Here is a 24,813-nt window from a genome sequence, read left to right on the forward strand (position 1 = left end):
CCCCACAGCTGGAGATGGCCTGAGTGTTTTCACTCAAATAAATGTAAATTAATTTTTTGTTTGTTTTTTTTTTTTTTGGTTTTTCAGACAACAGATCTCCTTATTCATGTTGTCTGAACTCTCTTAAATTTACCAAATGACGATGTGTTGGCTGAGTAGAGATGAGACGACCGATTTAAAAAATTTGTCGTCTGACTAACTCAAACGACAGCAAAAACTCATGTGTCGTGTGATGAGTGTCATGTGATTAAGTTATTCTTGTAGTATATCTTATGCATTTTACCAATGTGTGATAAGTGTTTCAAGAAAAGTATGGATTGTGATTCTCTCCTCCTGTACTTGTTGAGGGGGAGTTTGCGTTGATTAGATATGTTTTGTATAGGAATGCCAAAGGGGGAGATTGTAGGTACAAGTTTTGACCAACTTGGTGTATTGGCATTCCCATACAAAATGGTGAAGTATCTTCCAAGCTGATCCAAGAGAATCTCAGGTAAATGCATCCATGCATACATGGTAGATTAGTGGTTGGTCTAGGAAAGTATCTTTGGGGTTTAATATTCTTTATTTAAAGATATTTTTTCTGTTTGCCAAATTGTGTAATTGATTTCCCAAGTATTTTAGGGTTTGGTGTCTTTAATTGGTTATCTTTAAAACAAAAGATTGTTTCTTTGTAGAAGTGGAATTAGGGTAAGAAAAATATGTTTTTTTTTTTTTGGCATGGTGCGGCCTCCTTGGTATATATTGAGAAAAGTGACGTTCATAATAACAGAGGTCTTGAACACAAGAATATTTGGGAGTCTTGCTTGTTGGTCTAAGTTTGAGTCATCACAAGAGTCAAAACACTTGGTCCATGTATAAGTGTTATTGATCTTGTTTTCATATGCATAAATTCTCTTGAGATCAGCAGAGAGGCTGTGAAGAAAGAAGAGCGATATTTGGTGATCGTTCAAGTGAAGGAGTTCAAGACGGAAGACAAACTTTGTATTAGATTTTGTCTAATTATTGTAGCCGAGCTAGTGCTATTCAAGTTTTCAAAGAACATATCCTTCATCATAAGTTAATTCTTATTTTGGGTTCTCAAGAGTAAGAGCCCCGCAGTATTTTTAATCTCATATTTGAGATTTTCACTGCGTAACCAAAATCTAGTGTTCTGTTTGTTAATTTTGGTTTCTGCTGCCCATGCCAGTAAGGATTGATCCGTGCATTGCAATCCCCATTTTCCAGAAAACATATTCTGTCCTTATATTTTCACAATATGAAAATGATACCTATCTTAAAAAAGATGTAATGACTGTCAGACTGGGTTATGGACTCGCTAATCCTTCTGGCGACCTATGTGGTCATCATTTATTTGGCAATGCTGACCTCATTTAGTTCAATAAAAATACAAACATGAGTGAAATCTGATCTAAAACAATGAATATGGAACAAACCTGCTAGTGCAGCTTTATCACCAAATGGCTAATGCACTCCTTTTCTTCTTGCTCTTGATATTCTCTTCCAATATCATTTTTGAAAACATGCATGCTTGCAACCAATAAATTAAAAGGCGCGCGTCAGGCGGGCCTTAAGGCTTAAAAGGCGTGAAGCATGCTGGAAAAAGCCTCTATTTTGCAGCTGAGGCGCATAAGGCGGCAAAGACGCTCCTTAAGGCGTCGGAAGCGAACGCCTGAGAAATTTTTTTTACAAACCAAAACGATGTCGTTTTGGTGTTTTTTGAGAGTTTTGATTCATTTAGGTCGTGTTTTGTACACGAGCCGATCCCCAAATCACTCAAACAGCCTCCTCAGTCCTCCCCCACTCTTCACTCTCAATCCCAATCCCAATCCCTTACTTGAAAAGTTGATAAAATCATGAAGAGCCCATAAGTTTTCTCAAGAATTTGGTTCTAAAGGAGGCTATTTGCAGAAGTGGAGCAAGAGTTGGAGAGAGTTGGAGAGTTGTAGTTCGATACTTCGATTTGAAGAAAAGGAGTTCAAGGTATGATCATGGTTCGATCAATTTTCCTTGTTTGCTTTGGATGGTTTTGTTTTTCTTTGTTATGTACAATTGGAATTGGAATTTGGACATCTATCATCTTTGTATTCTTAATTTCTTACTGAATAATTGAATATAGTCACTGCTTTGATGAACCTGCTCTACACTTCCTCTTACAGTAACTATGATGTTCAACACATAGAGGCTTGAGTAGTATCTGTTACGGCATACCTGGTTGTTTGTAGATATCGCTTGAATTTTCTGCATTTGCATTCAAGTTTGTCCTCTGTCTTGCCATTTCTTCAGGGTAAAATTTGCAAGCTGAGAGTCTGAATCATGAAGTAAAATTTACGTGAAGAACAATGTTATTGTGGGGTATAAATTTAGCATCTGCAGAAATTGCAGGTTGGTTTGTAGAATAATCTGTATTGGTTTACATTTTAGCAAGAAAGTATGTTCTTTGCTGGTAGCTCATATGCAGTTCATTTCTCTATCTCATATTCATTTCCTCGTTCGGTCTCGCTAAGATGGCATGGGTATTGAACTATTGATTATTGAATCTGCAAAAATTGCTACGGGAAGGTTTAGCTTATTTGAGTGACAGTCCTAGCTTTAGGAAAGTTTCTGTAATGTAAACGTACATGTAATTGTTCTGTTTGTTGGGCCTATGGTCCCTCCTTAATTATGGGAGGAAATCCATAATTAGCTTATGGTATAGCTTCTGTTTTGTTTTGTTTATGATTGGCATTGTCCTGCTCCCACTTTAAATTGATAATTTAATATAAGTTTGTATCTTGTGTAGGCAAAATGAGTTCTAGTACTAGTGGGACAACAAAGAAAGACCATGCTTGGCGATTGACTAAACCAATTCCCGGGGAGTTGAAGTACTTTTTGTGTGCATTTTGTGATCAAAGAAATACCGGTGGCATATTCAGGTTCAAGCAGCATTTAGTTGGCACTCATAAAGAAATCAAACCTTGTAACAAAGTTCCACCAAATGTGAAAGATTGGTGCACTATAGCACTTCAAAGAAATGAAGAAGAGAAACAAACAAGGATTGCGGTGCGTCGGGAGATAGGGGGATTGGAAAGTCTAGAAGAAGAAGATGCACATGATCATGAGGTGACAAATGTGGTTGCAAGTGAGAGTGGTAGTGCTCAAACTCCACTTGGTGGTGGTTCTACGTACGGGTCAACCGAAGGCTAGAGGACCGATGGACAAGTTTGTATCCTCAAAAGCTCGTCAAGTTACATTGAATATCTCATACAAGAAAGAAGAAAAACATGATGTGTGTAGAGCAATTGGGCGTTTGTTTTATACTAGTGCATTGGCTTTCAATGTGGCAAATAATCCTTATTATTTTGCGGCATTGGAGATGGTTGCCAAATACGGTCCCGGTTTTCAACCTCCAACAAGTCATGAGTTAAGGACTTAGATTTTGAAGGAAGAAGTTGAAGATGTTCAAAAGTTAATGGTAGCACACAAAAAATATTGGAGCCACTATGGATGCACTATTATGTCGGATGGTTGGACGGATGGCAAGAGTAGGGTTATACTAAATTTTTTAGTAGATAGCCCTAAAGGTACATGGTTCTTGAAATCGGTTGATGCATCGGATACAATTAAAAATGGAGAGTTGGTGCTAAATTACTTGGATAGTATTGTGGAGGAGGTAGGGGAGGAGAATGTTGTCCAAATAGTTACAGACAATGTTTCCAATTATAAGTGGGCGGGAAAGGAACTAATGAAGCATAGGAGCAAATTGTGGTGGACTCCGTGTGCGGCTCATTGCATTGACTTGATGTTAGAAGATATTAGCAAGATGAAAGTCTTTGAAACTACCATTCAAAAAGCTAAGCAAATTGTGAAATTCATTTATGGGCACACACAAGTTCTTTCCATTATGAGGAAATTCACCGGCAACAAGGAGATTATTCGACCGGCGGTTACAAGGTTTGCCACATCTTTTCTCTCTCTTCAAAGTTTATATAAGCAAAAGGAGGCTCTTATTAGTATATTTTCATCAAAAGATTGGTATGAATGTGGATGTATATAAACATAAGGATGCTTATGAGGTGAGGAAGTGGATCCTTTGTGACACAAGTTTTTGGAACCATGTTGCTTATTGTATAAAGAGTGTCTTGCCCCTTGTTTGTGTCTTAAGAAATGTTGATTCGGAAGTGAGACCCGCCATGGGATTTATCTATGAGTTGATGGATGCCGCAAAAGATAAGATTGTAAGTAATCTTGGAAATGTGGAAGCAAAGTATGGAGCGATTTGGAGGAGAATAGATAATAGATGGAGTCCACAACTTCATCAACCATTGCATGCGGCGGGTTATTACTTGAACCCTCAATTCCTATATGAAGACAACTTTAAAAATACCGAGCATGTGAAGAAGGGTTTGGAAGAGTGCATGGATAGGATGCTAGTTGGTGAGGCTCGTGTCGCAGTGGAAATACAATTAGACTTATATGAGCGAAAGCTTGGTAAGTTTGGAAGTGCGATGGCCGAATCTAGTAGAAAAATCTGATCACCCGGTTAGTTATTATTTGCTTAACTTGCTACTTTTAAATGCGATTTTACCAAATGTCTATATGATTTTGATTTATTAATCTATATTCATTTTATGTTCTTAGTGTTTGGTGGGAAAAATATGGGACACAAACACCGGAGTTGATGAATTTTGCTACTCGGGTCCTTTCCCTTACTTGTAGTGCATCGGGGTGTGAGAGGAATTGGAGTACTTTTGAAATGGTAAGTTCTTTTTATCACTTTCAAGTTGAATTGTTAATAGTTAATAATTGCTAGCCTATTGAATTGTTGCATTTGAATGTTGAATGTTGATGGTACCAAATAATTACTAGCCTATTGAATTGTTGCATTTGTATGTTGAATGTTGATTGTAGATTCATACAAAAAAGAGGAATAGACTTGAGCACAAGAGATTGCATGCTTTAGTCTATGTGAAATATAATATTGCTCTAAGAGATAGGACTTTGAAAAGGAATGTTACAATGACCGATCCTATTGTAGTGGAAGAAATTGAATCTGATGATGAATGGATAACAGAGATAGAGGATCCGGTTCTTCCCACCGATCCACATTGGCGTGAGGACAATGTGGAAGATCTAACACTGAATGATGAGGCGGTAAGAAATGTGCCAATTGGTACATATCAAAGTACCCTAATTGATAGAGAACCTCCTCCTCGTGTGCATTCTCCTCCTTGTGAGCCTACTCCTCCCCGTGAGACTACTCCTTCTCTTGATGAGCCTATTGTTTTATACAAAAGGAAATCTAGTGAAGGAGCATGTTCAAGTAAGTTCTTAGAAAAATTTATGTTCAAATAATTGTATAACATAGTATTCAAATAATTTCTCAACACTATCTTTAATTGTCCATCATCTTTTTGTATAGGTAAAAGAAAGGCTCCAAGGAAATCAATGCGTCTTGATGACATTGCGGATGATGGTATTAGAATTAATCCATTTGATGACACCAATCCTCTCTTCGAGCACCATGGTGATGATAGTGATGGTGGTGATAGTTTGGGTGAAGATAGTTTGGATGGTGATCTTCTAATTGATGACGATGATGATTTCCAAGGATGAAGTTGATTTCAATATTTGTTCTTGTTCTTTGGTCTTTCAACTTTATATCTTTGAATTTATTTTAGGTTTGGTGATTTTGTTGAATCATATGGTTTTAGTACTTGCTTATTATGAATGGATGACAATTTATAATGTTTTTTTTGTTACAATACATGTTCTATATATAAGACTAGTTCTATACGTAAATACAGCTAGTTTATACGTAAGGCGTAAGCCTTACGCCTCAAGGCGAACGCTTTGCTGAGGCTCTCCCGGCTACGCCTCAACCTTTTAAAACATTGCTTGCAACCAAAGCGAACGCAGCTCTCTGCTGTCCTTCGCTCTCATTGTGTCTTCTCCTCTGTTAAATTGGACTTCCGCTGATTGTTGCAATTGGAAGGGCATCACATGTAATCAGGGTGGACGGATCAGCCATTTGCAATTATCATCACTTGGAAATCTCACACATCTCACACACTTATGCCCCCCACAATTCACTTTATGGTTCTCTAGATCAAAGTTCTAGATTCTTCTTGTCCTTGTATAATCTTAAAATAGTAGATTTGAGCGACAACCTTAATTTTTTCCGGAGAACTACCATTTTCTCTACCATCCCAAAACATCCGAATGCTTGATTTGTCCAGCAATCACTTACATGGTGCAATTCCGTCTTCATTCTTCCAACAAGCTTGGAATTTGACTAGTTTCAATGTTAGCAATAACACATTCTCAGGTTCTATTCCATCATCAATTTGTCTTCATTCTTCTCCCTTGATTAGGCTATTGGATTTTTCATTCAATGAATTTACTGGCAATATTTCTCAAGGACTAGGGGAGTGTTCCAAACTGCAAGCTTTTCGTGCTGGTTACAATAACTTGTTAGGATTACTTTCAGATGATATCTACAATGCCACCACACTTGAAGAAATTGTTTTACCTCGCAATTCACTATATGGAGCCATTAGTGAAAGAATTGCCAACCTCACAAACCTCTTAATCCTTGACCTCAACACTAATGGATTGACTGGCATGCTCCCTAAAAGCATCGGCAAGCTCTCCAAATTGAAACTCTTACTCCTTCAATTCAATAATCTTGAAGGTTTTCTGCCCCCATCTTTGATTAATTGCACAGGCCTTACAGAATTGAATATGGGATTCAACAATTTCGAAGGGAATATCTCTTAGCTTAATTTCTCCAGACTTAACAAACTCAGTAAACTTGATCTTGGGAAGAATCACCTCACCCGTATAATTCCAATCAGCCTTTACTCTTGCAAGTACCTGAAAGCAATTCGGCTGAGCATTAATGATCTAGAAGGAGAAATACAACCTGACATTCTGTCATTGAAATTCTTGTCCTTCCTCTCGCTTGGTTATAATAGAATGACTAATATCACAAAGGCAATGAAGATACTGATGCATTGCAAAAATCTCATATTCCTATCCCTTTCATCTAGTTTTGTAGGTGAGGAATTTCCGGCTGATCTTGGCATGGTTGATTTTGATGGATTCCAAAATCTACGAATGTTAGCTTTGGGTAAATGTGAGCTGACAGGCCAACTACCTGTATGGTTATCTAAGCTCAAGAAGCTAGAGATCTTGAATCTTGAGTTTAATAGAATCACAGGAACAATTCCTAACTGGTTGGGAACTCTTCCAAGGCTCTTTTATATAAGTTTGGACTACAACCAAATTTCAGGTGGATTTCCGAAAGAGCTTTGTAAACTACCAATGTCAGTATCTGAATGCCCTACAGCTCAAGTTGATGAAATTTATCTTGAATTGCCCATCTATGGATTCCAAGGTCCAACATTGGTGCAGTACAAATTGTCTTTCTTTCCTCCAGCAATATACGTAGGCAATAATACCATTAATGGGAACATACCTACTGAGATTGGTCAATTGAAGCTTCTTCATACATTGAGTCTTAGCAATAACAACTTTTCCGGCAACATTCCAGAGCAACTGTCCAGCCCCAAAAACTTGGAGAATTAGGATCTATCCATGAATCATTTGACTGGAAAAATCCCATTGTCATTGACTAGTCTCAACTTCTTGTCATCTTTCAATGTCTCGTACAATAATCTTGAAGGACAATTAATACCAACAAGTACTCAGCTGCAAAGCTTCAATGCCACTGCATTTGAGGGGAATCCCAAACTTTGTGGTCCACCACCTTCAAATGAGTGCCTACCAAATCCAAATAAAGGCATTGAGAAAGGCAACAACAACAATCAATATCTTCTTGACATTAATGGGCAACAAATTCCATGGCTTTCTGTTGTTCTTGGGTTCATTGTAGGATTTTTGGGAGTTTGTGGTTCTATATTCTGGAAAATGTACATAGTAGACTTTAAGTGATGATAACAGTGTGTATGCAGCCAAGGCTCAGAAGCATGTCATCTAGCCTCTAGGTTTGTACTTATTCTGTTCTTGTGTGCTGATAATGTATAATGTAAGGCACACTCACAGTTTGTTCTCACAAATATTCTGTAGTATTCTGCTGTCTGTTGTTTGGAGTGATGAGATCAGAAAGGAAATAAAACGAATTATGTATCTGCTGTTCATATCCTTCTACCATCCATTGCGCTTTTTGGTACCTGCAACAGTCTCTAAAGATTAGTGCAAATTTCAACTTAGCAACTATTAAGATCTAGCTTAGGTCAATAGAACAATTGTGGAAGCAAGTTCACTAAGCACTGGCTTCACAAAAATGAAGATAAATGGAATTAAATGGATACTTCAACTTCTACATGAGATGAAGGGAACAGACCTCCCTCTTTTAATTGTCACTATTAATTTGGGATTAAGAATTTTATTTCAAACAGAAAAATACACACCTAGGGAAGCTGAACATTGTTCATAAATGAGCCTTGTACACAGAACACTGATACAAGCAGTCTATGACACAGAAGGTTTAGAGCTTCAATATGAAAATTTGGTATTGGTTTTTCATTTCAAAACCTAGAAAGTGTTTTATCTACATGTGAATATGTTTGTTCAAGGAACGTGATAATTGTACAGGATCAATGACATGCAATGAATTAGTAGTTAGAACATCCATATGCTTAAATCTGCTATTGAATGTGCCCTGAAGCAAACTTGAACACTTCACAATCAGATTTTCACCACTATAGCTCCACAACATCTTCATGGAAATGAACAGATACAGGGTAACCTTACTACAAAGAGCATACCAACACACCAGAAAAGGTTTTATTTATAATTTGCAGTTCTTGCACCAGAAAGGGCCGAAGATGGGGCTGATCTCTTTTAACCCGATTTGAAGTGCTCAAGAGTCATGAGTGAGCAGTACATATAGGATCATAAAAAATATAAAAAAAATTCACATACACACAATTTGAGAGATAAAGGGTTCAAGTAACACACCTACATACTTCTCACAAATACAAACCATTTATCCAAAGCCATGATCTCTCTGAGTAAATGTTCCATATTTAATTTAAGCAAGCAAGTTTATTTTTGACAAAAAAAATTAAACAACATCATTGCTTATGATGACATAAGAAAAAATTTCAAAGCAAAGACATAAAAAAGTTCATCAAGAAAATTCTTAAGACATTTCCTATCAAACTGATCTGATGGAAGAAGGCATTTGATCCTTCAATTGTTGGTCTAATTACGCAAACCAGTAAATCAACAAACCTTATCAATTCCAAGATGTACAGTCAAATAACCAGTCTATACTCTGTTGCGAGAAATGGTACATTTAAGTACCCAGAAAAACAAAAATCTTCCAAGTCCTTTATGTACTAGCACTATATACATGCTATCAACAACCTCATAGACTGATTTTCCATAATTTATAACAAAGATCAAAAACCCACAGCAGTGACAGCACAGAAAAAGTGGCTAACTTGATGGTTGTTACCCAAATGCTTAGAAGTAAAAAGAAACCCAGAAACAAAAGATCCAGTCTTTTCCCAGTATAATTCACACAAGAACAGTGAAAGGCATTACTCAAGAAAAAACGAAGATTACCTTCACATCGACTCAACTTCAGTTCCTTGGAAAGCCTTGCTCTTACAGAGATATAGCATGTCATAAAATTTTACAATACATAGAAATATCCAAACTATTTCTCCTGATGTTAACAATAAATTTGATACAAGACAACAATCATTCATTTATAATTACTACAAGGCAAGCAGGGACGGAGCCAGAGATCACAAATAAGGGGGGCCAATATAAGATGGATGAAAAAAATATATTAAAAAAATATTTAAAAAAAAACACTTAATAATGAATTATACATCAAAATATATATATAAAATTTAAAATCATTGAAACATCCATGAATTTTTGATTGTTTACTCATCTACAAGTGAAAATATATACACAAAAATTAAAAATCATTGAAACAAATTCTGAATATTTCATAACTTAAATCACAAAAACAAAGCTGTTCAGATAAGTAGATAACCACATAAGAGAGCATAGCACCTGTATCGAATCTTGATGCAAATTAATATGCAAATACTAATGGAGGAATGACTGAATGAAGAATCAAACTCTCATGAGAGCATAACCACAGTCCCCTCTGTTCAGTTGTTCGTCTTAATGGGATTGAATTGATTTTGATCAGATTAAACAACCCCTTGCCCCTTTGTATAATTGTATAATTGATTTGATCAGATTAAACAGGCGTGCTCTAGGGAGGCGTTCTCCAAATACCAAGGTGCAACAAGCATGCTCCAAATACAAGCATGCTTCTAAAATCCAAAAATTCTTTATTATTTACTATTATTCCAAACTAACCAATCAAAAGATAGGTGAGATATATTATATTTTCATGTGAAGCCAATCACGTGAAGAACTAGGGGGTGCCAATATTAATAATTGTGTGTGTAGAAACTCAAGTCAACTAGATTGCAAGCAACAATTACATATGCAGTCAAAAAGTTAAGGGGTGCCATGGCCCCCTCAGGCCCTTGAGTAGCTCCGTCCCTGAAGGCAAGGCGTCCATTCAGTGTAAAAAGTAAGACTTACCAATTAAAGTGTGGAAAAACCAAGATGCTCACCCATTTCATGGCTAAAGGAAGTTCCTCTGGTATGATCCTCCAGAAAACCGAGATGACAAACCTCGAGTCATGTTTTTTGAATCCAATTTCACACGTTGTCTACCACCTGCCAAATCTTTCTCACGGTCCCAAGGCTTCCACGGATGTTTCCCCACCCAGTCTTCCTCCTCTGCCTGTTGCTTGGTGTTAAAGATACTCAATCTTCCTCAATCACTAGCCATTGATATGGCTATAATGCTGTGCATTAATCTAGGATCAGTTTTTGATATTGTTATAAATATACATAGCTGTAGCATATATTGATGTGCATCAATCTAGGGTCAGTTTTGATATTGTTATAAATTTAGTTATTACAGAAGTGCAAAACTGATGCTGCTTCTCCTATATATTGTAAACATTGTAAATGCACAAATCAATGAAATACAATTTCAACACTTGGAGTATTTTCTCTTCGCTCTAATCTCCTCTTGGTGCTTTTGCAGCAATGATTTCGATGGTCTATCTTTCTTGTAATTGTCCATCAACTCTGCCTCTAAACTCCGCTTCCGCTCCTCCTCATTTGAAGCAAGTGATGCAAACTCATTATAGGCTTGTAAGTACTCCATCTTAGCTTTCCAAGCTCTTTCAGAAGGAGCATCAGTCCATCCACTGGTATCCCCACGCCCTTGTTTAGCACTCCTGCTAAACATTGTCGATTGCATTTTACTCATACCATGTTTCCTCTCCGGTGGAAGCTCTGTCATCTACTCATCTCTTTTTCGTGCCGCTTTAACACCAATCACATCACCTGCCAGTAGCTCCTCATCACCCTCCATGGAAATCCCCTGCATCTTTCTCCACATTGCTGCTTCCCGCATTGCCCTCAACTCAACAATGAATCTCTCCTGCTTCTCCTTGAGCTCAATCTTCTCATCCAGCACTCTCCGCTTCTCCGGATCCTGTAGTTCTTTAAAGGCCTTGTTCAGCTTCACAAATGCTTGGTTGGCTTGAGGGTGTGAGCATTTATCAGGGTGCACCAAAAGTGACAACTTCCAGTACCTTTTCTTGATGTTATCAGCAGACACATTGTGGTTTGATCCTAGTATCTCATAGGGGCAATCATCCTCTGCTTCCGTGATCCTTGTCACCTCTTCAAACCGGTCAGCCTGGTTAGCTGATTCAGCTTCAGCAGCCACAACACGTGGTGCAGGTCCAATAAAAACCCCATCATCTTTTTCTTCCAACTCAGCTTCCCTTAACTCGGCCTCTGCCTCTCTCAATTTGGCTGCAGCATCAAGTATCTCCGGCGACGGCTTCTCCGGGCCAATTGGCCTTCTCTCAGGAGGAACAACATTATCTAAAGAAGGCGTAATCATGGAACCAACAACCTCCAAAGTTGGACGAACATTTGGAGGCAATACAAAAGCTCCGTGATTCAGTTCCTTGAGATTCAAGCAAAGGAACAGAGTCCTGAGAGGCTTGATCAGAGGTTTCTGAGCTAGTCCATTTATGTCAACCGCTTTGCCACCATCGATCACTTGCAAAAGCTGCTTCAAATCGCACCCAATATTAGGAAATTCCTTCAACAAGTCTCGCAGAACCGCTTGCGGATCACCACCGCTCGAAGACCCAGAATCATCATCATCAATCTCATAAGCTCTCGGCTTCTTCTTATCGTTGTCTTTCGATTTCATTCTCCTTGCCTCACTTTTGCTCCTCTGTTTCTCGGCCTTCTCCCTTTGCCTTTGTTTGTCTCTTTTGGAAGTGTCATCGGGACGGTGGAGATGACGCGTCTTGGAAAAGCGTTTAGAATCGTTGGAGCTTGAAGGAGACGATATTGATGAACGGACAGAATGGTTACTCGTGTAGTCTAGATGTTTCATCCTCTTACTTTTACTGCCCATTGGGAATCCATATTCAATCTGAAAATTTTAGGTTTTCTATTATTTTGGATGGAATTTTGTTATTAGTCTAATTATCCAGTTTGATTAGGTTTTTAATTTTTAGTTGGATGTCTACTTGCATTCTCCTTTTTTTTTTTCCCCCTTTTCTTTTATTCTTTTTTTTTTTGTTGAGATAAAGAGATAATATCATTGATAGAGGGTCGGAAACGGCGTATACATCAACCCCACAACTTAGATCATGTCTCTAAATCCAAGCACACTAAGACCTGATAAACATCGATCATTAAGTCTACTAAGCTCACTAAGCTCGTTTATTTAAAATGAGCCTACACACTGGACAAAAAACAGGTAAACCTAACTCACAAAGCACAAAATCCAATCGCCAAGAGAATTGTTGTATAATTGGACTTTTCGCTCCAGATAATTTTCTTGTCTTGTTTTTAGCTATTCTTCAGTTATGTTAGAGAGTCTGTTATTTTGTTTGGTTTTGTCTCATGGGTAAGGTTTATGCCTTCCCATTGTATTTCCTATTCATTAATAAATTATTAGAGGGATGGGCGGTGGGTTCCCAGTTGTAGTAGCCCCCAATTCTTCGAGATTGTGGGAGGGTACTAGACGCCCTAAATTGGCTACTGCAGAGGAGCTAATATCGCCTAATCCTCTAATTTATTTTTAATTTTTTTAAAAGTTAACCAAATGGTAGAGATCCACCTTGTAGGCAAAGACAACTAAGAAAAATAACTAGAAAGTAAAAAAACTGAGGCTAAGAATAATTCATAGAACCAGCCACTAGAAAGACCAGTTAAAAAGAAATCCCAATAATGCCCAGCACCACTACCCACATACCACTACCCTAACAGCTCGTGCTAGCCACCTCATTCAACCGCCGACTGTATGCCCTGCATTGACCAAGATCATAATGAGATGATCGGCGACCTGAATCACATGTAAAAAAGAAGTCCCAATAATGCCCAGCACTGTACCACTAGCCACCACTACTAGCAAAACAGCAATTATCCACAGATTTTAATCTGTGTGTAATAAGACTTTCTCATACGGATTTCAGTGCGTGATGGCTTTTACCCACAGTACACGCACAGATTGAGTTACCGTGTGGTTTGGAAGGGGGGTAATACTCATCTCACACGGATTATCTTGTCGTGTGAGTATTAGACGTGGGCCCCACTATCTTTCTATAAATATAAAATACCGTAATGGAATGAATCTTTGTGAACAACTTCCTTTCTCACACAGATATCTGTGTCAAATACGTAAGTTGTTCACACAGATATCTGTGTCAAATACATAAACTCTATCTCACACGGATTTTTGTGTGAAAGAATTATAGCTTTCAAAAAAAAAAAATCTGCAAATTATTAAATACATCCGTAACCAATTTTTTTTTTCCCTGAACATTTCAACAAGATAGAGCCAATCTATCCAACAACATATTTGCTCTGAAATTGCAAAGTAAACCTACTGAAGATAGTCAAGATACTGACAATCTAAACATATAAGTTTGAACATAAATAACAGCTTGTGCATAAGAATTAATTTTGCAAATTGAAAACCGAACTCTAATCGCCATCACTTGTATCCAAGGACCAAAATATCGAGTTTCGAGGAAATTTCGATGGTCCCGGAAACGGAAATTTCGACAGAAATATCGAGGATATATCGATTTCGATATAAAATCAAGAAAAATGATGGAAATTTGAAGAAAAATATGGAAATTTTAAGTGAAACTTTTGGATATGTTTGTTTTATCAGTTGTCTACTATATATGAAAAGAAAACCTTGAATAAACATTGTTATATAGTAATTTGTTATAATTTAACATAAAATGGTAAATGCTGAATCGCCGACAACTCTGAAATTTTTTGAAATAAACGTCTAATTTTTTTTTGATGGCTGGAAACCCAATGGGAGGCTAGGCCATCACGCCTTATATACATTCTTTATACATATCATACATTACATCTTGAATTACATGAGTAACTTAGAACCACGTAGAAGACCTATGAGGTACAAAATCTTCACTATCTTCATCATCTCTATATGTAGAGTCTTGAGTGTATTGTGAAGAATAGTCAGTAAATGATACCTCACCTCTGTACTTTTGCATGTATTGACTTACATGCCAACCATATGGGTCCGGGGGGATTGGCTGCGGGTTTTGGTGCTGGTAGTTATAGTAGGGATCATGCATTGCTCGACTTTGGCCATAACCATAATCATTTGAAGATTGTCCTTCAGATTGTGTCCATGAGTTGTCACTTGATTGAACTTTGAAGGAAGAGTGGTGGACAGAGTGGTGGACGTGCATGGCAGAATGGTAGGTCAAAGTTGACCTTGCAAGAATGAGGGTTGGCATGAGAAAGTTTCTCTGAGAAACTGAGTATGTTTCGGACATATCCATAATTTCGGCGATATATCGAATATATCGGGAAATTTCCAAAATTTCGGTCGAAATATGCTTGGTATGTTACGGATATATCGACCCCTTAAAAAACCGAAATTTTCGACGAAATTTCGCCGAAAGTTTCGATTTTTCAGTCCTTGCTTGTATCCGGTTGACATGATAAGTCTTGGCTGCAAACAAACAAGAAGACCATCACTTGAACTACCATCTCAGATTCTCCAAAAACATGGCTAAAAAAAACTAAGATCAGTTTTTTTTTTTTTTTTTTTCTCACCTATTTCTCAAATTTTTCTTGTGATAAAAATAAGGATTAGAGCAGCCACACGTTCTGGTGCTTCAAAATATGACTCAGCTGCTACAAGAGAACCAGCTGAATGCCTGGGATATTAGAGAGATATTCGCTTTCAGTTAAAGAATAATACTCATAGAAAGTCTCCTAAAAGAGTTAACAGCCTTGAAACAAAGAACAGGAATCACCATGTAAACTACCCATCTGCTAGAGAAAATGAATCACCACAAGAACAATACATGAAAGAAAACTCAAAAAGAACAGGAGAAGTACATACCCCTCTATAATGGCCTTCTTAGCTGCTAGAAAATCAATGAAAAACAAGGTAACAAGCACTGAAAATGCCATGGAGTACGGATTCACAGATTTCGATTCCCCATTTCCAGAAGATAAATGCCTGACAGAGTATCCAATGTTATAATCTGCACACACACACACACACAATATACATAAAAATGAAATTTAATAATGAATGTTACCGCAAAAGTAATGGTTCCAACTATCCAAGAGTAGCATGCAGGAAAGATACTTTTAGCAATGACAAGCAGTTCATGCTATAGCTAATCAAAGTTAAACACTGCGTAAATCATGAGAACAAATAAGTTCTACAGAAAACTCAGAAAGCTACAACTTTGTTAAGTTGCCAACAAAGAAAGAAAAACCAACAGAGAATACTAGCCATTTTTTTTCCTAAGAGGCAAATATCAGGACAACAATCAAGTTGATATCTAGTCAAGTTAAGCCTCTCCCATGGAACTCCTTGTTTGTCTCTTCCATTTCTAGTAGGGGCCGTGACCACTTACCCAATTTTAGCCTGAAAATTGGCCACTTACTCCACTAAGAGTTTTTTACTCCCATTTACACAATTTAAGCACAAGTGACATTTTTACCCCCAGTCTAATTAATAAATTACAACCTTCTCTCTCTCTCTCTCTCTCTCTCTCTCTCTCTCTCTCTCTCTCTCTCTCTCTCTCTCTCCCCCCCCCTGTAACGTCAACTGAGCAAAGTGACCACCACCTCCGTCGACTTGAAGACGCCAAGTTCACTGCAGTCTTCGCCGGATCTCTCTCTCTCCCTCTCCCCCCTATCACATCAACTGAGCAGGTGACCACCACCTCCGTCGACTCGAAGACGTCGAGTTCACTGCAGTCTTCGCCGGATGAGGATTGGACACCGGTTCGTCAGGACCTAATCGTTGGGGATTGGACGGCGTTGGGAACTGGACGGGAGCGTCCATCCATGGAGGCTTTGTCGTTCCTTAGCATATCCGCAACTGACCCGAACGCCCGATGTGGCTGACCCGAAATTACAGCGATCGGAGCCGGCGCTGGAGCTTCTTCAGCCTCCAAGAGCGATCGACGGCTTATAAAACGACCGACTCGTTGTCCAGACCCGAACGTCGACCGACGTATAGCCTTCAGAAGCCGGAGACGAAGCCAAGGTGCCGCCGAAGATGGTGATTGGGTGCCCAAATCAGTTTCTAGTTTTTTTTTTTTTTTTTTTTGCTACCCACTATATTTCCTGGCTGGTCAAATTTTATTTTTCCAGTAGTGATTGCACTAACCCTGATAGGTTTAGTACACTAACCCTAGCTCCATCAATTCCTCCCTTAAACTGCATTGCATTTAGCAAGCAGTTTACTCACTTGGCACACCACACAGTCCAAGCATACCTCTCAACTTCTCAAATGTATCCATCTTCAATGCTTTGGTCATGATGTCTGCCACCTGGTTCTGTGAGTTGCAATGTACCAGCTCAACCACACCTTCTTTGCAAAGATCACGAAGAAAATGGAATCTAATGTCTATATGTTTGCTTCTACCATGCATGACTGGGTTCTTTGACAATTTAAGAGCAGACATATTATCACAGTGTATAACAGTAGGCTTACTTTGCTTGCAACCCAGCATTTCGAGCACTATTCTCATCCAAACTCCTTGGCATGCACAATGAGCAGCAGATATGAATTCCGCCTCAGTAGTTGAAAGTGAAACAACCGGTTGTTTTTTCGAACACCAAGCTACAGCTCCATTGCTTAGTATGAACACTTATCCAGAAGTACTCCTTCGATCATCAATATCACCAGCATAATCACTGTCAGAGAACGCTACCAACTCTCCATCATTTGCAGCTCCCTTCTTATAGCAAATTCCCAAATCAACAGACCCCTTCAACTCTCCATCACTTGCAGCTCCCTTCTTATAGCCAATTCCCAAGCCAACAGACCCCTTGACGTACCTCAATATTCTCTTTATTGCTTGCATATGTAGACTCGTTGGCCTCTCCATGTACCTACTGACCAAACTAACCACAAACATAATGTCCGGTCTTGTCACTGATAGATACATTAAGCTACCCACCATCTGCTTGTACTGTGTTATATCTACTTGAGCTCCATCTTCATTCTTCATGAGTTTACAGCCTGGTACCATTGGATTCCTCACTGAATTAGAACTCTCCAAGCCAAACCTCTTTAAGATCTCCTGTGCATACTTTCTTTGACTCAAGTAAATCCCCTCACTGTTCTGCACGATCTCCACTCCAAGAAAATACTTCATTTTGCCTAAATCTGTCATGTCAAATTCCTGCTTCATTGAGGCCTTGAAATCTTCGAACATCTTTTCATCACTTCCAGTGAATAGTAGATCATCTACGTACAGGCTCACAATCAATACTTTCCCTTCTCCTTGAGATTTGATAAACAGTGTGTGCTCGCTTGGACATCGTTCAAACCCTTCCTTCATGAAGTATGCTTCAATCTTGCTGAACCAGGCACGTGGTGCTTGCTTTAATCCGTACAGTGCCTTTCTTAGCTTGAAAACTTTATGCTCTTCATCCTTTTTCACATAGCCAAGAGGCTGTTCAACGTACACATCTTCTTCCAATTCTCCATGCAGAACCGCACTTTTCACATCTAGTTGATACAAACACCACTCTCTTTGTGCAGCTAATGCTAGAATCATCCGGATTGTGTCCCATCTTGCAATCGGTGCAAACACCTCTGTGTAGTCAATCCCGTGTTTTTGTGCGTACCCCTTTGCTACAAGCCTGGCCTTGTACTTGTCGATTTCACCTCGTTCATTAAGCTTCGTTTTGTATATCCATTTCACCCCAATTTTCCTTGCTGCCTCTGGTAAATCAGTCAGCTGCCATGTGCCATTCTTCTCTATAGCTCTTATCTCGCTACCCATGGCCTCTCTCCACTTTTGACTCTTTGATGCTTCTTCGAAAGTGTATAGATCTCCGCCAGAGGTATAGTGTACCATGTTTAGAGCTTCTTCCTCCTCGGACAGTCCTTCTCCTGTAACATAGTCCTCCATCCAGATAGGTGTTCTTTGATTTCTTTCTTCAAGTGGACTTGTATCACTACTTTCAGCTGAGCTCGATGAAGAAGGGCTAGTCACAGTTGCTGCATCTGCTTGTTCATGCTCTCTATTCTCTTCTCCGCTTTCATTGAGTTCTTCTTCTGTTGTAATATCTTCTTCATCACCCCATTCAAGCAAGTCACTTGTGGCCTCTTCAACACTCTTTCCCCAGTCCCAACTTTCATTTTCTTCAAACACCACATCTCAGCTTATCACTATCTTCTTTGTGACCGGGTTATACAACCTGTAACCTTTTGTTTCTTCACTTATACCAAGTAAAACACACCTTGAGCTCTTGACATCCAACTTTGTTCTCCTAGCATCTGGAACATGTACGTGACCAATACAACCAAATACCCGAAAATACTCTACTGATGGTTTAATGCCACTCCATGCCTCTTCAGGTGTGAGATCTTTCACCACCAAAGTAGGGCTTCTATTTAGAACATGCACACACCAATTCACTGCCTCCGGCCAGAACTTTCTAGGAATGTTCTTCTCTGACAACATGCTTCTAACTAGATTCATAATTGTCCTATTCTTCCTCTCGGCAACCCCATTTTGCTGAGGAGTATAGGCTGCACTTAGTTGCCTTTTGATGCCATTTACGCTGCAATACTCATTAAATTCACTAGAGGTGAATTCACCACCTCTATCAGTGCGTAGGCAACACACCAAAGAACCAGACTCCTTCTCAACCAAACTTTTAAACTTTTTAAAGATGCTAAATGCTTCTGACTTTTCTGAAAGAAAATATACCCAACACTTTCTACTAAAATCATCAATGAAAGTGATTAGGTACCTTTTTCCACTGTTGGATTCTGGCGTCACAGGTCCACAAATGTCTGAGTACGTGAACTAGTTGCAGCTTGTGTGAGGCTCTCCAATGACTTTTCTTCGGAATAACATCCCTGTGTTGCTTCCCGGCCAAGCAATCGGTGCACACTTTTGCAGGAGCTCTGAGTGATGGCAAACCCTTGACCATTTTCTTGTAATATAATGTCCTCAGCCCCTTGAAGCTAAGATGAGCAAACCGGCAATGCCACAATTGTGTATCAATCTCACAAGCTGTTTGAAAGCATGCTTGTTCCTTTGGAGGCATAGATGCTAACATCACGAACATCCTGTTCGTAGACATGGCTGTTTCCATAATAAGACCTCTAGTTGGATGAAACATCTTGCACATGTTATGCTGAATAAGTATTGCTAGGCCTTTCTCCTGCAACTGGCCTATGCTCAATAGGTTGTTTTTCAATTCAGGGATATAAAACAGTTCACCAATCTTCTGTAACACTCCTCCAACATTCAACCTAATGTAGCCCTTACCCATCACAGCCATTCTAGAGTTGTTTCCTAGTTTGACAGTTTGTCTAAACCCTTCATCCAATTCAGTGAACCACAACTTATTACCACTCATGTGGTTACTACAGCCAGAATCTAGAAACCATACCTCCTCTCTTGTTGAATTATGGAGTTCCACGTGTGACATGAGAAGCATTTCATCCTCCTCTTCCAGCTCTGCATAGTTGATAGCCTTTTCCCAAGTAGGGCATTCATACTGGAAATGCCCTAATTTGTGGCACCGATAGCACTCGATGATGGCTTTGTTGAGAGGTTGCCTTCCCCGACCTCTCCCTCTGCCTCTGTAGCCTCCACGGCCTCTGCCTCTGCCACCAACTCGATCCTCCTCCCATGCTCCAGATCTTTCACCACTAGTGACCTTGAGAGCATGCTCCTCCTCTTTGTGCCCTTTCATCCTTTGCTCATGCAAGAGCAAACTGCTCTGGAGTTCATCAATAGTCATCATAGCGAGGTCGTTTGATTCTTCTATAGAACACACTACATAATCAAACTTCGTTGTCATGGACCTTAGTATCTTCTCTACAACAACAGTCTGCTCCATACGCTCACCATGAGATTTCATTTTGTTAGCAATGGTGAGAGTCCTTCCAAAATAATTGTCAACACTCTCACCTTCCTTCATTCCAAGCAGCTCAAACTCCCTCCGTAAGGCTTGTAACTGAGCTCATTTCACTTTAGTAGATCCTTGATATTTTTGACGCATTGAATCCCAGATGCCTTTTGCAGAATCTTTGTTCAGGATAGTCTCATGATGTTACGATCGATAGCTTGAAAGAGGTAATTTTTCACTTTCAAATCTTTCAACTTCTGGTCCTCTATAGCCTTTCTCTGTGCCTCCGTTGGCTCAGCCCCAGTTGCAACTGCAGGTATCCCAACCTCAATTAGACTCCAGTACTCCTTAGATCGAAGAAAGTTCTCCATTAGCATGGCCTAATGGTCATAGTGACCATCAAACCTGGGAATTGCTGGCTGAATAAAATTCCCTTTAGCCGCCATGCCTTCGATCTTGATTCCTTCTTTCTCTCTCACTTCTTTCTCTCCCTCTCGTGTTTCACTCAGAGTTTGCTCTCTCTTATAAGAATGTTGCAGATCCTTACTTTCTCTCGATCAGGCCCGGGGCTCTGATACCACTTGTTGTAACCTGAATGCTCTTTGTACTATTAACTCACAGAAATTGGGAGAATGAAGCAATATTATTGAACGTAAACTTTGGCTTATAACCCAAGCCTTACAACTGAAATCCAAAGCATAAACAACCCACGTTAAGCACTCCTAGAAACGTGGTTTAGTGAACAAGGAATAAGTCAAAACCTAATCTCTTAATCCCTAAAGTCTAGGGTTTATTTAACATAACACATTAAATGACTATGCAATTAATGCACTAACCCTGATAGGTTTAGTACACTAACCCTAGCTCCATCAGTGTGGTCACTGAGTAAAGACGTACTCTGTAGAAGAAAGCTTCGCGACGATGAATTTAAGCCGCTTCTTGAACTGCTATTTCCTCTGGAAGTCGAACCAAAACCTAAATTCAAAGATCTGTACAACCAACAACACCCAGATATGAAAGGAAGCGGATGTGTATAGCTCAATGATCTATTCGTGACCAACAATAAGAGAAAGGGAGAGACAAAGAAAAAGAGAAAGGAATTACCCATTCTTTGTAGAATTTATATTTCCCAGAATAACCAGAGAACTTGAGGCTTACTGTTTTTCTTGGTTTGCAGGTGAGGGAAAGATGAGAGAGGGAGAAAGTTTACTCGGCTAAGGATAAGAAAAACTGAAAAGGGTCAGAGAGAGAGAGACAGCGTGTGTGAGACTAAAAGTCTAAAACTAATGGGGGAGGGAAATTGAATTTGTTGCAAAAAAGTGAGCGGGAAAAAATTACCACAGAAATCCGTGTGAAATACATATATATTTATTACTGAAATCCGTGTGTATTTATCTCGGTAACATATGACTATCATGTTAATTGTCATTTCTGTCTCTATTCTATTTTTTTCACACGGAATTCAGTAGCTAATTTTTCTTTTCACACAGAAATCCGTGTCTACATTTCACACAGATATTCGTTTGTTGCTCATTTCACACAGAATTCTGTACCAAAAATTTATTGTAACGAAATTCCGTCCCCTTATAATTCACATAACATAAAAATTAACTATTTCTAAATAAATTAATTTATAATATGTATAGAAATCCGTGTGAAATACATATTCACACAGATAACCGTGTGAAAATGCTTTAGTTTTTACACAGACATCTGTTACTGTTGTTTACTCACACAGATTTCTGTTTTTTTTTTAGAAGTAGATAATTTCATTACTTATCCTTGGCCAGAAGGCACGTACATTATATGCTGTCTTACACCAAGTAATACCTAGTTGGTCTAAGCTGTTAAGCACATAACAGGTAACCCTCATTGGGAACAACTGGAGCACAGCGTTTTGGCCTAGCCATAGCCCATAAGGAGACAAATCCAACAACTATCTAAATCCTTTCTAGAGTAACCCTAATTGCCAAGGACCTCAATTGGTGTACAATCAGAGAAACTAAACTCAAATAGCAATAGACTGGAATCAAATGCTAGGTACCGAGACTAGCGCAGGAAAATGCCTAGATCGGGCAGGAGCCCACTACCTCCCTTCAAGAGGGAATGACTAGAAGCAAAGACCTAGCAGCAGCCCATTGGCCCAATGGAAGACAGCACCCAACCCAACCAGCTTGGCCGACCCAATTCAGCCTCCCTTCCCTGTGCTTGGTTAGACAAACGAGCGAAACCGTCGCCGGAAACGAAGCCACTACCGCACCGCCGTGAGCGAAAGGGAAACCACCACCGCCCCGCCTCAAAGACCGCCATCACTACCGCGACACCACCAACAGAGGACATCGTCAACAGCTAAAACGCCCAAGCTGCCAAGTGAAATCCTATGGAGAAAAAGCATCGCAGCAGCAAAACGTCGCCGCCAAATCCGTTCCGCGCAGCCTTGAGTCGATGCCCGCAATCGTCCAGGTCACATAGGAGATTCGACCAAACCATGTCTACCACCGCTATCAACACCAGGCACCGCCCGCCAAAAGCCAAATCAGCCCTTGACCATCAGCACCTGTCCGGCAGCTTCACAACATCGACAAGGCTAAGCCAGTGCCGAAGCCGAAACACCGCCGGACGAGCAGAACTTTCGGCAGGAGGCGAAACCCGCTTGCTAGGGTTTTGGAGAGAAATACTAGGAGCGTTCTAGATCTAATCTTTTCATCTCACCACACACATTTCTGTTGATATTGTTACTGTGTAAATTAGTGTGGGCCCAATTATGCTCATTTCACACGGTTATCTGTTAGCATTTCTGTTTCGCACGGATATCTGTGGCTTTTAGATACAGTAAATCTGTGTGTGTTGTTATTTTGCTAGTAGTGCACATACCACTATCCTAGCAGCTCGAGCTAGCCATATCATTCCACCGTCGTCCATATGCCCTGCATGTGACCAAGATCATAATGGGATGATCGGCGACCTGAATCACCAGTAAAAAAGAAATCCCAATAATGCCCAGCACTACTAGCCACATACCACTACCCTAGCAACTCGAGCTAGCCATCTCATTCCACTGCTGGCCATATGCATGCCCTGCATCTGACCAAGATCATAATGAGATGATCGGCAACCTGAATCACCAACCGTCTTCTGATAACAATCAGACGTCGACGTGTAAACGATTGTGAGAAGTCTCCAAAGCCTAGCCCTGCAACTACCCTTCTCCATCTTGCTAACCCATCACCTCGACTCCATCGACACCTCTATTTCACCAGCCTCCAAATTTATATATACTGGAAGCGGACCAGATCAAGGCCCTAACTCGCCCACCCACCAACCCCCAAGATCAGAGGAAGGTTGGGACTATGCAGGCTTGTCAGACAATGACGTCGTGAAGACGTGCTGTCGGACGGAGCATAAGATGATTTCTAAGATCTCTAGGGATTTTGCCATCGGACAAGAGGACTAGATAGTGTAAGATGTCATTCTGATTTAACCGTACTACTGACCATTTTCTTTTCTTTTATTCTTAGGAAAAACTGTTTCTGCCGAGTAGAGGGATGGTCTAGTCCAGTAGAATCACGGGATGTGGGATCACTATCGCCTTCCTTGCTTTCGTTTATCTACAAGACGAACATAGGTCAGAGGGAAGATCGGGTATACGTGCCGGCTTTCAATGCTTCGATACCTAAGTCAGTTTGGTTATAAGATATAGAAAGTGGAGAGCGATAGTAAACAGTTACCTCTTTAAGATATTGGAGATGACCCATTTGTAGAGGATTTGGGGGAATATGGTTCCCTTGCTTCCGGTGTGGGATGTTTGGGTTCCCGATACCGCCCTTGTCTATTAGTATTCTTGCTATTCTTTGTGGCTAGATAAGCCTTGTGCTTCCGGTATTTGTGCTTAGGAGGTATGTATACCAACAAGTCCCCCAAGTCCCCGGTCAAGAGTTCTCTTGGGTGGGGAGTTTGTCATGGTAGAAATATATTCATATGCTCCCCCGGAGCCTATCACAAGCAAGAAGAGGTCAACCTCCATGACCCTAGTCCAATACACTAAGCGCTTGAAGTCTGCTGAAACTGCACCTCCTGCCCCAGTTCAGTTGGGATCGAACCGGCCGGCATTGGCACTGAAGACGAAAAATTGGTTAATTCTTGTCTCCCCTGCAAAGAAGTTCAGGGTTAATTGGTCAATCGTCCTCCTGATCGAAAGAATAACCAAAAGCCTGAAGGGTTTAAGCTTAAGAAGCTTAAGATGTCGGCTGATACTAGGCATAAGACGAAACGGGCTATCAAGGAATAATGTGCATTGTAATGTATATGTTAGTGTTCACATAAATTTGA

At 39.8% G+C, this 24,813-nt stretch overlaps 1 long non-coding RNA gene and 2 pseudogenes across 1 annotated transcript; 1 reads left to right on the forward strand and 2 right to left on the reverse strand.

Moving 5' to 3' along the window:
* Positions 1-5,866: 5,866 nt before the first annotated feature.
* On the forward strand, positions 5,867-7,961 carry LOC133727891 (tyrosine-sulfated glycopeptide receptor 1-like; annotated as a pseudogene).
* Positions 7,962-7,985: 24 nt separating this feature from the next.
* LOC133731703 (uncharacterized) lies at positions 7,986-12,475 on the reverse strand (annotated as a pseudogene).
* A 2,583-nt stretch (positions 12,476-15,058) lies between these two features.
* On the reverse strand, positions 15,059-15,612 carry LOC133729417 (uncharacterized). Its single transcript, XR_009856370.1, has 3 exons — positions 15,485-15,612; positions 15,193-15,296; positions 15,059-15,088 (listed from the first exon to the last, which is right to left on the reverse strand). It is a non-coding gene; the product is annotated as an uncharacterized LOC133729417 (long non-coding RNA).
* Positions 15,613-24,813: the final 9,201 nt, after the last annotated feature.

This window comes from Rosa rugosa, chromosome 2 (assembly GCF_958449725.1).
Source record: "Rosa rugosa chromosome 2, drRosRugo1.1, whole genome shotgun sequence".
Taxonomy (NCBI): domain Eukaryota; kingdom Viridiplantae; phylum Streptophyta; class Magnoliopsida; order Rosales; family Rosaceae; genus Rosa; species Rosa rugosa.